Source organism: Cygnus atratus, chromosome 1 (assembly GCF_013377495.2).
Source record: "Cygnus atratus isolate AKBS03 ecotype Queensland, Australia chromosome 1, CAtr_DNAZoo_HiC_assembly, whole genome shotgun sequence".
NCBI lineage: Eukaryota > Metazoa > Chordata > Aves > Anseriformes > Anatidae > Cygnus > Cygnus atratus.
Window position 1 is genome coordinate 36,834,042 of NC_066362.1, and position 14,549 is coordinate 36,848,590.

Consider the following 14,549-nt stretch of genomic DNA (forward strand, 5'->3'; position numbering starts at 1 on the left):
AAGGCATATCCTGCGTTGTGTTATCACAAGGTCTTCTTTTTCTTGTCTCGCTCCTGAAATGTTTTCAAAGGAAGAATCATTAGGAAGTAGCCGCCCTGAAACAAGAAATGTAGAAGCTGTAGTACATTATTCATAAGAATTCCAGATAAGAATCTGATCGTAAAAAGTGGTTCACTTCTGACATCGATTAAAATTACATTTTGCATTACATCTTGCATTACATTTACATACATTAAAATTACATTTTGCATTATCTTTGCTTTCCCAGATGGTTTAGCAGATTTAAAACCTTCAAAGAGGTTAAGTTTCTTGCTAGCAAACATATTGCAACAAGCTTGATCAAATGATAGCTGTGATTCTTAATGCAAGTATCACAGCAAAAATAACATTCCTCCTATATTAGCAATTACAGGAAGAGAAATTGATCCAAATCCCAGAGAAATCACAGCTACTTTATCACTGGTTATGAGAGCCTTGGGATTAGGCCCTCAAGCCGTATAAAGTCCCAGCCCTGTGCAACGTACACATCAGAAAAGAAAGATGAATGATTATAACCCATCACTAAATGGGGTTTCCCATAAAAAGTAGCAATCAGCCTACATGACAGCAGCAATGCCACGTGCTGCTGGAATAACAGGATGCAAAACATCCTCTGGAAAGTGTGCAAGTGCTCCTTCTCTGTTGTGAGCTTGGCAGTGTGTGTTTAAGCTGCTGCTGAGAGCTTTCCTGTAACTTTCATCAAAGGGGATATTGGGTCCTAGTTCAAGGAAATAATCTAAATCATGTCCCCTTTCAGACTACAAAACTGTAGTTGGTTTGGCTTTGTTTAAATTATATCACGTTTTGTCATATTCTGATCATGCATGGCATAAAAATAATCTATTGATAATAAGCAAACAAATTCAAAGCAAGTGAGAAATGAGAAACTGGGCCAAACTCCTAGAAATGTTAAATAAATCCCTTGTTCTTCTTACCAAGTTTTCACATATTTCAACAGAAAAGGCATATGGAGTTGAGTCTCTCTCACAGAGAGCTTGGCCTCTCTTCCCCCGGCCTCCTCTGTACTGGAAGTTTTTTCTTCCAGTTGCTTGTCAGTATCTGTAGCACAGTGGCTTCCTTAGAAGAAACTTTCCAAGGGAAAAAGTACTAGGCTTGTACTATTTATCTACATTTTATTGTGTGTGAAGATAACTTTGAAACTTCCATAGCTTTTGTTGTTCCCTCCCATTCATGTGATCAATATAAATCTTAGTTAACTCAATTACAGCAGACCGAAGGGAAAACTGATGTCTTTTGCAAATAACAACAGGCCAGAATCTCTGTGGTCCCAAATTTCCATTCCCAGATTTCCCCCACTGGCACCCTTTTCCAGACATGTTCTTGCTGTCATGGCCAAGCGTGGCTGAATCCCCCCTTCCCTTGCTTGCATCCTACCCTGGTGAGAGGTCCCAACAGGGAGCTTCAGCTGTTCATGGGACATTGCCTTCACCTGCTAATCATTTGTTACTTCCTTCCTCCTCTTCTTCCCCTTTACACCTGCCAGCCTTTTCCTGCCCTGTTCCCAAGGTGCTCTTTCCTTTCCATTCAGCTACTTCTTTCCTAAGCAGGCATCCCCCACCATCACAACAGCAGCACAGGGACAGCCACCACGTCCTGAATGCCACAAAGCATCTTTCTGGGAGAGCTCAGCTCATGTGAGAGTGTAAGCATCTCTCCACTCACCCCTGTGCTTACTACTCAGGCAGGCAATTTGGCTTTAATGCATCTGTATAGCATTTGCATGCCAGTACTGTGGTATAAGCAACGGCACTGTTCTTCAGCCATACAGAAATAGCACAAAAATCCCATGCGGAGAGCAAGAGCCAGTTAGTTCTCCCACAGACCAGACTCCCACTGGCCTCGGAGGGCGTGTGGAAACCAAGTCTGTGGAAAGATTAAAAACACAAAGCGCACAGTATCAATACGTTCTCGCAATAGACACGGGGCAGCAGTATGTCACCCAGCCCGTTATTTACAACTGCCTATGTGGCTGATTTGCGTCTCCCGAAAACTTATTGCCACGGCCTTGTTTTGAAAGGAATGTGGTGTCCCACTCCCCCGGCAGCTCCTGCCGGACCTCTCCTTGTCTCATTTATTAATTCATTCCCTGCCAAGAACAGCATGGTGATGTAATAACTAAATGCGCTTTGAAATCAACATGATATAAAGGACTTCTGCAAGGCTTCAGGCCGGCAAAGCACTTAAACACACGCGTGACTTTAAGCATGCAAGCGGTAGTCCCGTTGGTTTCAACAAAGCTACACATGTGCTTAAGTGCTTTGCTGGATCGGGGCCCATGCTTGACAGACAACTCAGGTTATGCCTTAAACAAAGAACCCCTTTGACACAGAATTTTGGAAGAAAAACACAAAGTTTCACATAATCCTTCGAACCGAGGGCAGAGCCAACGCTGAGCCCACTGAAGCTGATAGCAAACCTCCCATTGATTTCGGTGAGGTTGGGCTTCTCCTCCTGTATCTGGAACCGGGCACATGTTGCAGCTGCTCTGTCATTCTGACCAGAGGAAAAAAAAATACATTATTATTTTTTCTCCAAGAATTGAAAATAAAAATCACTGTTTTTTATTGGTTACAGGCCATGTATGTGGTAGCCAGTGTCTGTGCAGATTTTAGCTGTGTTATTCTTGCCGGAAAACCTAAAGAAGTGATTCTCTTGTCTACAAATATAGACCTGTCAAGGTTGAACAGTTATGTTCAATGTCATCGTAAGCAAAACTGACATTTTATTTACTCATTTGTACCACTGGAGTGTCAGCTCACCAATGATTAAAGCTGTCAGTAGAATCAACAAATAGTGTAAAAACACTGAGCTGCCAGTCCAAGTTTCTGTTTCATTGAACATGTTAGTTTGAGTGAAGCTTTGCCTGAATGTTTTGATGGTTTTGTGGCTTATTTTCACTAATTAATTTGCTTGACTATTATCCTCTGGAGGCAAACAATGTAATTGACAAATAAAATGGCTCTCATTCATTCATTCCTCCAAAGGAAATCCTGTGCAATTGGATGTGAACTTACAGCTGATCTGCAATTGTGACCAGAACCTTTTTCATGCTGTTCAGATTTCTCTCAAGGAACTGAAAGTCACCCACCTAAAGAAGAGATTAATCCAGGTCTTGTCTCAGGAAGATAATGTGCATGAAAGAAACGACCTGGAGTGTTGACCTGTACAGACAGACACACAATTCAGAGGCTGTTAGATTAGAATTTGGTAGGTTTTCCTTAGTCTACGTATTACAAAGTAAGAGGAAGGGAAGTCAGTGAGAACAAGGGGAAAAACTACCATGGGTTTTCAAGCTTATTTGCAAATATCAGGGCTTAGCTCAGGTTGGCCTGCAAATTTTATTGCTTTGTTCACACACAAAATCTAGCTCTGGAAACCCTTAAATGCCTGATTCAGAAAAAAATAATTTGCTCTTGCTGATGAGAGAAAACATTTTTTCCTAGTTCACATGGACATAAAGCGAACACAAGACGTGTGAAAAAACAGATATGATGTAATTTCTCAAAACAAGATGCTGGCATGGTATTCCTAGACAAAGAAACAACACTGCACCCTGTGTACTGTAATAAAATAGCTAGGACTTGCTGTGTGACTAGTTTTAAATCACTTCCATGATGGCTATTGACTTTCCTGACAGAAGAGCCAGTAGACAGAACAAAAGCTACATGATGCTTTTTACGAAAGAAATGTAATTGCTGTCATACATTTCAGGAGAAATTACTTAAGCAAGCATCAAAACAATCAATAGAGCAATTCAATTTGCATTCAGGCAGGCCTGATCCTGCAGGAGAGCACCCTTGCCTACAGACACAGCTCTGCAGGGCTGCTCCTGTAAGGAAACCTGAGTGCACAACGCCTTCGATAGCTCCACCAGCATGTGCACTTAACTTGCTTCTTGTGCCAACCTGTCAGCAGGACCTGCCCCTTTATCATGCAGCCAACATTAGCCCGGTCAAAAATAGATCATGTAAGTATGTCACTGAATGTCTGATGTTCGCAGGCTGGTTTCTAACCTGGTAACAGATAAGATTTCTCTGACTCCAAATAGTCATACTGTAATTAATGTACTTGCAGCATTCAGTCAAATATTGATCTAATTCTTTTCAAATACTTCAGAAGTGAAAAGAATTTAATTTATTTCTAAAAGTTATCTTAATGCTTTTCACCATATAAAATGCACTTGCAATAGCTGCTTGCCACGCTTATAAAATCTATTGGAACAAACAAAAGCTATTTGTGTATCCTAAAACTGAAACCTCCCATTTTACTTACATGAATTTATATGAAATTGCTTAAGAAGTTATGTCTAAAAATTATTTAACGTTTTCAATTTAAGGAGCACTATTTTAATTTTAATTTTTGTCCACGATCCTGCCTCACTTATATTTTTGGATCACAAAAGTTTCAACAACATTTACGACATCTAAGTGGTGTTTTTGTTTTTACAGTGGAGTATGCAAAGACACCACGGAAGGGCCACCAAAGCTGCTCCTAAGGTAAATTTGGGTAAAGGCTGAACACAATTTTTGGTTCAAGTTTCTTCTTTCAATGCAAACTTTCAACTTTTTTCTAAAAAAAAAGTGAAATAGTTTTCTTCATATTGTACAGGTGATAAAGCAGACATTTGCAGACCAGCTAAAATCACAGCACTCTGATCACAGTACGTGTTTGTGTCAGCTATCTACATGCTAACAAAAAGCCAGGAACGAGCAGCTATTCACACATTTTATTCTCTCATTTAGGTATTTTCTTCCAGGAAAACCTTTTTCTTTAACAAAACACACCCTCTTCACCCTATTTTAAAAGTATTCTGTAACGATCTTCTGCCCTCTTTACTCTGTTTGCATCACACTTTTGTGCTGCTACAGCACTGGATGTACAGTGTGCATCTATAATGGTATTGTTTAGCAGAAGTTAAGTCCTCAGCAGGTTCCCTTAATCCTCTAAGTCTTCCCTCTATGAGAGATCATGAGCATGGGTCTGCATTCCTCTCAGAAAAGAACAGGATTCTATTAATATTAAAGAGACATTTACCAGCACATCCTTTCTGTATTTGTTGTTGTTCTTTAAAGGAAAAAAAAAAAAAGAAAAAAAATGGAGAAATTATTTAGTCTAGCAAATGTTCTAACAGGGCACACTTAGCTTTACCTTAGGTGACCACCTACTCAGTAGGTATGTAATGAAGCTGAAGTATTGGGGGGACAACATCTGGCAAAGGCTTGTGAATTACAATTTTCTTTTGCAAGTGGAAAACCATATCCTGCACCAGGTCTCAGTGGGGTTTAATGCTGTCAGAGCATACAAGGTTTGTTTTGATCTGTTATGGAGTAACACACATAGCTTTCAGTTCACACTAATAACATCCCCGTGCCTGGGGTATACACCAATCCAGAGGCTACTAATTAAAGGTTAGAATTAACCAAACACAGTTCCTCTGCAAAACATATGAAACTTATTAAAACTTAAAAGTGACGGCTGGTTCTCAATATAAGCAAAGCAAAGAATGCAAGAGTATTGTGGAGGGTTATTTAAGCACATTTTATTTCAGCATATTAAAAATTTCCTGTGTCTGCCAGTTCAGCACATAACATTTTAATGTATCATGTGAAAACACAGCAAACTTTTAAAGAATCAATTATCGGTCCTGCATATCATAAAATAAATCCTGTTTTCAGTATTACCATAAAGCTTTTTATGTTATTTTGATCTAAAAGAGGTTTTTCAAAAGTTCACAATTTTAAAAGCAGAGCAGCACAACAGTGTTGCAAGCAATGTTTTATTTATTTAAGTTACCAGCCAAACATTTTGGGACTAACCTTGCAAATACGAGGACCCAGACGAACTGCAAGCGTGCACAGTAGCTATTTCAGTTTGTGATACTATTTTAGTGAGTAAGCAGAATGAGGCTCCCCTATACTAGTAGAACTTGATCTACAAGCAGAAAACTTTTTTGAAATAGAGGGAGTGATGTAACCTCCTAGATTTACTTCTTTGCTTCCATCAGCCAGTACAGAAGGCATAATAGAAGTGTTATGCAATTTATGTGCCCACTCTCTACTCATATTTACATCTTAAAAATACACCGTTGTTAAGCCCTCCAGTGTTATCTACGATCTTTGAAGCAAATGCTTTTGGTGCAGATAGGCTATCTCTGCTGGCAGAGCCTCCTTTCCCCAGCTGTGAGTGTCTTCAACATGTTGCAGCCTGTATGCTGAGCCTGATAATGCCTCCGCACGGGACTTAATGAACTCATTACCCTTAATGCTGTTGTAACAAGATAGCTTGTAAATGTACTTATTTTTAATTAGGTCTATTCAGCTGCGTGAATTGAATTACATAAGACTAATTAATTAATGTAATTGAAGGCCTCATAAGGATAGAGCTTCCCAAACTGGCAAAACACACATTTGTCAAGTCATTCTGTTCCCAGGATTAATTAAGGGAGACCTGGATATGGCAACTTCAAAGGTGGTAGGAAAACTTAAAATCTGTTCAGGAATAGTAGTTACTTTAAGGGCTTTTTCTTTAACAGCAATTTTCTCACTACTTTACCTCAGTACAAAGAAAATAAAAGGTAAGACTATAAAATCTGCACTTGTAAGCTGTTTAAAATTGGGTTAGGGTCCTATGGCTTCTAATTAAAAGATAAGAGCTGAAATCACTGAACATAGATGTATGTTATTAAACTGTGCGCATGTTGGTTTACAGCCAAGACAAACCTTCCTCCCACAGGCACTTTTTTTTTTTTTTTTGATCAAGCTGAGGCATAAAGACAACATCCCAGCATATTTGTGCAGCTCCGAGTACAACAGGGCTCTGCTCCATGGCCAGAGCTCCTGGACACTATGATAAAACTGCTAATCCATGGTAACAAATGCTCTTAAACACACCTGTGTTACCAGATCTGGCCCCTGAAGCTCAGGGGTACAGAGCCTTGAGACAGGGCAGTCTGCTTGAGGATATACAGCTTTATTATAGCAGGTTAGCACAATTTAGGTGGCATTGAATGTGTACAGTAATGTATGTCGTGCAATTACTAGTTTGTTACTTAACAATAGTTATCCTTAAAAACAGTTCCAAAAAAAAAAAAAGGCTTTTTTTTGTTTGAAAACACAAAACTACTATGGGTAGTTGGTGTGTCAGTAGGCGAGGAAAGGCTGAAGCCTGTAGCCCTTGTGCCTTTCCTCTCCGTCCCACTGCCAGCTCAGCACCTGCACACCTCGTCACCTGTCCTGGCATCATCCCAACCTTCACATCAATCCTCTGTCTCACCCTGCATGATAAAGGCTGTCAGCCTGTGGGCACAGGGGCCACTGTCCAGAGGCAAACTGGGTCTGCAATGCCAGCTGATGCCCTGAAGACTTCTGGTTGTTGTGCGGCTGAGGGGCAAGTTTCACCATTTCAAAGGACGTGGCAACATGAAAAGCCGTTTTGAAAGCGTGTCCCACAGGAATAAGCAAAGTGCTGAGGTTTTCTGTTTCTGCCTTTCACAAGGACCCAGATACTATACCTATCATATACCTATTATAACTTAATTTTTATATGATATAGCTATCACCTTCATATACATACACATTAATATCATATATAAGTAGTGGGCTGGAAATGAGTGTGGCGTTCTGATCGAAGAAAGAACATTCAGCTTCCTGAGTCCACTTTGAGACCCATGCAGCATGCGTGTTTCAACTCTCTGAACCAGAAGACAGACACTGCCTTAGTTTGGAAAACATCAGGAACAACCCACTGCTACTGCAGCCTTGGGTACCGCAGCAGGGAAAGCCTAGTTCCTGGGTGAGATGCTGCAGACAGCTCACATCTCCCATGCTCTAGCCATATCACAGAATATTTGGCACAGGGCTTCCCTGGGCACCAGATCATAATGATGGCTTTGTGTGTTTTTGTTTGTTTGTTTTGATCAAAATGCCTAAAATAACCTGAACTTTCTATAGCAGCTTGCCAGACTTGTTTCTGTGGCATGATATAAGGAAGTATCCCATCACATCCTATGGCATGGTGGGAGATCTTTGAGGGTTCAAGGTTTCCTTTGATACCCTCCATGCAAAGGAAGCAATTCTGGCTAAGTAAACTGACCAAGACTTGGATAGGTGAGAGTATGACAAAGTGACAAAATGTTCCAAACTGTCTTAGTGGGGCTAAGTATAGAATGTGTTTTCTTTTCTTCTCTTCCTCAGCAAGGAAAAAAGATGTTTATAGCTGAAGTATTATTATATTGCCACGTTTTTCAATGCAAGCAATTGATCTCCTGAAGGATAAACATTGTAATGGGTAATAAAAGCTGAAGGCCCAGTCAAGGTATTTCCAGTAAAGGATCAGGCATCTTTACCTGCAGTGAGCTTCACGAAGTTCCCTTGAAAATGTTGTCAATTACTTGCTGGGAAATTAGCAGAAGCATGCCGTGATGAATGTGTCCTCTCTGCAGAAAATAAATAAATAAATAAATAAAGGAATTGGCCTCTTAGCCTATTAGTAATTCAATTAAAAATTGCTACGCAACAGCATTCTTAGCCACCATAGCATGAAGCAAACTACAAGGGAAGGTAACCATGCCTTGCTCCCTTTCAGTCAACACTCTCTCTCTGCCAAGTATTTCTAAATGTCGCAGGAATGTAGTTCATGTGTTTCACAGATTATGAGCTACTTTTCCCACTGCTTTGACCACCAGACACAACAGCATCCAAATGCAACACAATGGTAATTCAAACAAGACTGCACTTCCTTTTACATTATAGGTGTAACACCAGAGTGGGGAAAAAATAGATCCGTGACCTCTGCACTAGTCCAAAAAATGCTGTAATGATTTTTACCATAGAGAAAAAAAGCTGGAAGAAATAAAGTAGCAAGATAAAAGAGCAACACAATTAGCAGGGCTGAGCCTCAAATCCCTCTGATAGATATAGCTTATCTTCAGGATGAGCTCTAGGTGCCCAGCTGAATACACAGTCTGTAAGTTGTCTGTAATTCTGATTATTTTGCAGATAAGGATAAAAAAACATTAAAAAAATGCATCTATAGAAAGGACACTTCCAGCTGAAGCTGCAGTCTACAACATGAGCCTTGTTGTATGTCCTCCAGAAAAGCAGAGGGAAGAAAGCAGGCTACAGACAGCTTTTCTGAAGACCTGGGTACCCTATTCCTGCAGTTGCTCTGGCCACACTCCTGGAAGAGCACAAGGACAAATGTTTATTTCATTATCACAGATAGTTCCAAAGATGCCCTGTGATCACTCCCGTAATGCAAAAAATAAACTCATACAATTACAGACACCAATTTTAAATTGTCAAATTGTACCACGCAGGCACACAACCAGTTCTGGCAGAGAACATTCCTTAGACAATCATGCTTAAGACCATTAACATTATTTTCCCTTCCGTATCTTTAACCTGATTGTGAACTTTTGACTTCTAAATGTGAATTTCTTGCCTTTCTGTTTTCTATGAACTGCACTTCGAACCAGACCTTGAACTGCAAATACGTAAAACTGTTTTTGTCAGAAAGCGCTTACCCAAATGTCTCCGGATTTAATGTAAGCTTGCCTGCTTAACCTCTTGGAGGTCAAGATGTTTTGTAATAACTAGATTTCACCACAAAGAGGAGGTCAGGTGGTATGGTGAGGACCTCAGGATAAAATCTGGAGGAAGCTTGTGTAGTGCTCACAGGATTGGGAGAAAGAGTAAAAGGAGGAGTTTGGGCATTTCCAGGATGAGCTCTAAATTTGGCATCGCTGTGACTCACACAGGTCTCTGTTCGGAACAGCATTATAATGGGAGCTACAAGGCATCACTGGAAAACATCCAAACGTTTAAAGAAAGTGAAATGAAAATTACAAAATGGAAAGCTCTTCTGGTCAGCCTTCACAGGAAATAACAGTCATTTCCGTCCACCTACCTTACAGAAGTAACTGATGTCATCTGAAAGATGTACCTGCTGATACACTGGGTTCGGGCACCACCCTCTGCTTATCCTGGCTTGCACCATGCACTCCCACCCACAGCTCACTGGCAGTTGTGTGCTGGAGCAACACCACAAACGCCTTCAAGGTATGCATGGATTTACTCCAAATGAGTCACTGCCCCAAGCTCTTCTGCAATTTTTATTTTTGTTTGGGTCTTTTTTTTTTTTTGTCTACATTTAACAGATGTTGGGAAGGTCTTTCCCAGCTGATGGGATTCTTCTTGTGAGGTATAATAATACTGACAGTACACAGCAAGGCTGGTAGCACTTTTCACCTGTGGTTACAAATCATGGACAAAGACATGACACCTATCTCCATTCTAAGCCACCTTTGCTTATAGGTTGGAGTGCACAATAGCAATCTATCACTGCCAGGCATGGCCCTCACATCAGAAAGCACAACTGCATGTGAGACACTTGAAAAACGTTCCTCAGTTTTCAAGGTGATATCCTTGAAATTCTTGGTGATACTTTCTCTGGTCAGGACGCTGGGAGACAGGTAATATGGGCTTGAGTCCCCTCTGTCTGGGGAATCCTGTGGGTCTCCTTGGGAAGAATAGGTGTCCTTGTCTCCTTTCCCAGTGGGCCTGTTTTTGCTCAGTGTCCTCAGGCCAGTGCTGGTGCAGCTCAGTAGAAATGATGCAGCAGGGAGAGGTGGAAGAAAGGGGGTGCATCCCAGGCCCTGCTCTCCATGTTGTTTTTATCTTTATCAACAGATTGAAATAAGTTCATTAAGAGCCCTGGAAGCAAGGCCCAGCAGACCAGCAGGATCCCCCACTTCTAGTACAGGCCTTTAACTGCAAGATTAAGGAAATAGGTTCTCTTCAGCAAGGTCTTCTTTCAGATCCATGAGCTTTACATATCTCAGTGCATTTTCAGCAGGGTGTTTTGCTCTATAATAGCCCAAAACTGGTGGCTAAAGAACTCACCTGGCCACAGCAGCTGAAGTTTGAAGATCCTCAGATGAAGGAACACCTGGAGCACAAATCTCCCTCCTTCCTGGGAAAGCCTCTGAGACATGCTGCCAAAGAGGAAAAATAGCACCAGTGTTTCCAAATAAATCCATGATTATTACTGTGCTTATGCCTAAAAATTGATATTGCTTTATGAATCTCACTTCTGCAGGCGTGTGGGAGCACATCCTCAAGAGAGGTGCCAGCATGTCTGCAAGAGGATACGTTTCAAGCTCTCCTCCCTCTTTTGGCATTTCCCACGTCCTCAGTCAGCAGGTTCATTGCTGCAGCTCTGCTCTGGGCACCCCACAGCCCTCCTCTTTCCCCTGGCCTGGGGAACTGCTGTGGTGTCCACCTCAGCATGCCCAGAGCTTCATCCACAACATTGCACTGATGTTTCAGCATGATGCCTAACTGGCAGCTATTTCTGGACACACGCAGGAGTTCCCAAGCTGGGACCACAACAGAAAAGTTTGGGGTCTGAGGTGTTCAATGGAGCTGGGGAATAGGGAGAGGAAGCTGTCATGCATGTAATCTGCACGTTAGGTCCCAGATTCATCGCTTCTAATTCAGGTGCTTAACTGACGTGCCTAAATTAAGGGCCTAGTCACTTCAGGGTCCTCAGACAGCCCCTGGAAAGAGAGGGAGAAGGCATGTATGGGGTTGGAGGTGCTGTTCTCTTCCAGCCAGCCACTGCAGGACCCACAGGGCTCTGTCTTCCACGTTTGGTTCCCACCACAGCCCTGTCCAAGGAAAAGAAGCATGAAGGTGGCACTGGGAACCGCTTTGAACCTGGCATCCCTGCCCCCATGCTCTCCCAGCCCTTCGAGTCTGAAGACTTTTACCACACAAATAATCTTTCTCTTTTTTCAGAAGAAACTTTTCTTGGCATGACAGATGTCTCCATTCAGTAATGTTGATCAAATACTGTTCTAGTGAGTAAGGGTCTGCCTTTTTTAGGGGAGAACTGGCCTGTGTTCTTCTACTGAACTGAAAGGTGCACAGACAGGCTTTTCTGCAGCACTCTGCTCTGCTAAAGTCTGGTTGAGGACCCAAACTTCCATAACCTGAAACATTCAGATAATTATTCAGGGTTTCCACCAAGGCCCTACAGGGTGGCGGCCCACCACAATTCATTTTTACCCCTACACATTTCCTTCCCGGGAAGCCTCCACCCACCATTAACTTCATCTAAGATAATGCCAAAAGAAACAAAGTCGTCTTTTTTTATATAAAGCATTCAAGCTTCTACCACAGAAACCACCTGATGGCTCAATTTTCACTCTTCCTTAAAAAATCCCGTGGATAAATCATGGCAAATACAAAGGCAAAAAATACTGATTACCACATACGGAGATACAGAACCTGCAGCTTTGCCTGAAACTGGCTGGTCTCTGTCACTGCTGTTTTCAAAGGAAAACATCTCAGCACAGAGTAAACAGTTTAAAATAAGGGAGTTTTTGATGATGGTAGAAATTCTGAGTGGAGGATGAGCAAGCTCCACATTTCCTACCAGCTACCGAAAATAAATGGAGCTTTCACAGCTCTGGCTTTGTGTGGGGAGTGCGTGTAGGTGGAGAACTGGAGGGAAGTAGTGTAATAGCCGGGAGTGTATTAGTAATATGTACTTAGAAATCATAATAAGGCTGAATCACAAGTTACTCAGCACTTTACCCATTTATAATCTTGAAAGCTTGTTATGACTAATGCAATAGGCACTGACCTGGCTCAGCATATAGCTCTTTAAACAAACACAGACATTTCAGGGCCAAATCACCGCGTGCCAGGGCTCGCACCACCTAATTTGAGATGCCTGTTGTGGATACAGGAGTCTAGACCCTTTCCTAGGGTGCTGAGCTCCAGCGTGTGGGGGGAGTTAGAGGATTTTGGAGGTGCTCCATTTAAAAAAAAATAATAAAAAAAAAGAACTGCACTTTGAGGAGAAAAAGGGTTTAAGAGGTGTGTCCCATGGCTCCCTCTCTTCTGAGCTTGGAGGCTAACCTCTCTCCTAGAAAAGCAGAGCAAGCCTGCCTTTTTATGCCCTTCAAAGCCAGCCAGCAAGGGCAGGTTTTTTTGTTTTGTTTTGTTTTTTTATATACAACAGTGCAGTGGCAGAAGCACTCATCCATTATGTGGGAGACCCAAATCCAATTTCCCTGTCTGACTGGAGGTCCCTAGACTCCTGCCCCTCTGTGCATGGAGAAGCCGTTAGGTAGGATGCATAAAAATATGCTGGAGCAGATATCTGGTTTCCTCCTCCTGAGGAGCACAAAGATGTACCAGCTCGTTCTCCTGGTCATAATTTCTACCCTTGTTATGCAAAAGAGGGGGAACAAAGGAGGCTGCCCCAGCAAGGGCAGAGCAGAGTGTGCCCCCAGCACAGGGAAGAATGATGAGGGGCTTAGCCCCACCTGTTGTGCACTTGGGTAACCACAGTCTGATGATCTCAGCCTTGGGGCAGCTTCTCAAATTTTTGTGATTCCTGTTGGAAGAGCTTAGGCTCCTTTCTGAACCTAGCCTTCAATGATGTACTGCTGCTTACCTCTTCGTTCAAAAAAAAAAAGCAACCTGTTGTGAGCTGCCAAGGTCCAAACCTGTTTCTGTTTTGAAGTGCAAAGTGATTCCCACTGCTGAACACACACATTTATTTTATTTTTTTAAAATCTAGGAAAGCAAATACACTACAATTAAAAATATGAAAGGTATATTTGATTGATTTCAGTTGATGCACTTTCTAGAGAAAGGAATTTGTGCTGTAATCTAAGCATACTCTTCTCGTGGAAAAATAAACAGGAATTCTTGTGTTTTGCCACACACACATTTAGCAGTTCAGCAGACAAAATCTAAATCTATTTCCACCTCATCCATTGCTGATATTTCTTACACATACACAGTCTGTACTAGTAGAGTCACTGGCTCCAAAGATAGCTGATAAGTAACCCTTTGTAGTACACAACTTCAAAGAGGAAGAAAAGATGCTAAAATTAATCCAGTTGTCTAGGAATTTGCATTGTCTCCACCACTGCAGCACCTCAGCACCTCACAACCAGAAATGCATTTATTCTCATAACATCCTCGTGTGGTTGGGAAGAACTATCACCCTACTTTTTAACCCAGCTTCCTTAGGGAACTAGGCTTATGCAATCACACTGTCCCTCAGCCAGTCAGTCCCCCTACAAACAACTTTTGGCCAATTTCGACCAAATTTAATAACATAACCTGTAGGCAACCTCAGCTTCAATAAACCGGCACTGTGTTCAAGGACCAGCTGGTTTTGGGGGAGTGACTGAGACCCAGGAGACTAAGAGCTGTGGAGGGCCAGCACTGACAAATTTATCTGTGGTCTTCCTCTGCTGCCTTCATCCAGCAGATGCTGATGCTGGTGAATGGGGAATGTCTTCCACATTTGCACCGACGGGGCAGAGCATGCTTGGATCAGTGTCCAGCAGTAGTATGAGGCTAGCATTTCTGCCCGGTTTGACTAAAGCCTCTCAGTCTCATAAAGTAGATGCAAAAAGGGTTTGGTGCATGCAGGTGTCTGCAGGCATACCTGCCTCCCGAATA

The 14,549-nt window shown here is 42.0% G+C and overlaps 1 long non-coding RNA gene across 1 annotated transcript; it reads right to left on the bottom strand.

The window, feature by feature from the left end:
• Positions 1-1,240: 1,240 nt before the first annotated feature.
• LOC118246710 (uncharacterized) lies at positions 1,241-8,487 on the bottom strand. Its single transcript, XR_004778207.1, has 3 exons — positions 8,405-8,487; positions 3,149-3,221; positions 1,241-2,553 (listed from the first exon to the last, which is right to left on the bottom strand). It is a non-coding gene; the product is annotated as an uncharacterized LOC118246710 (long non-coding RNA).
• Between the last annotated feature and the right edge of the window lie 6,062 nt (positions 8,488-14,549).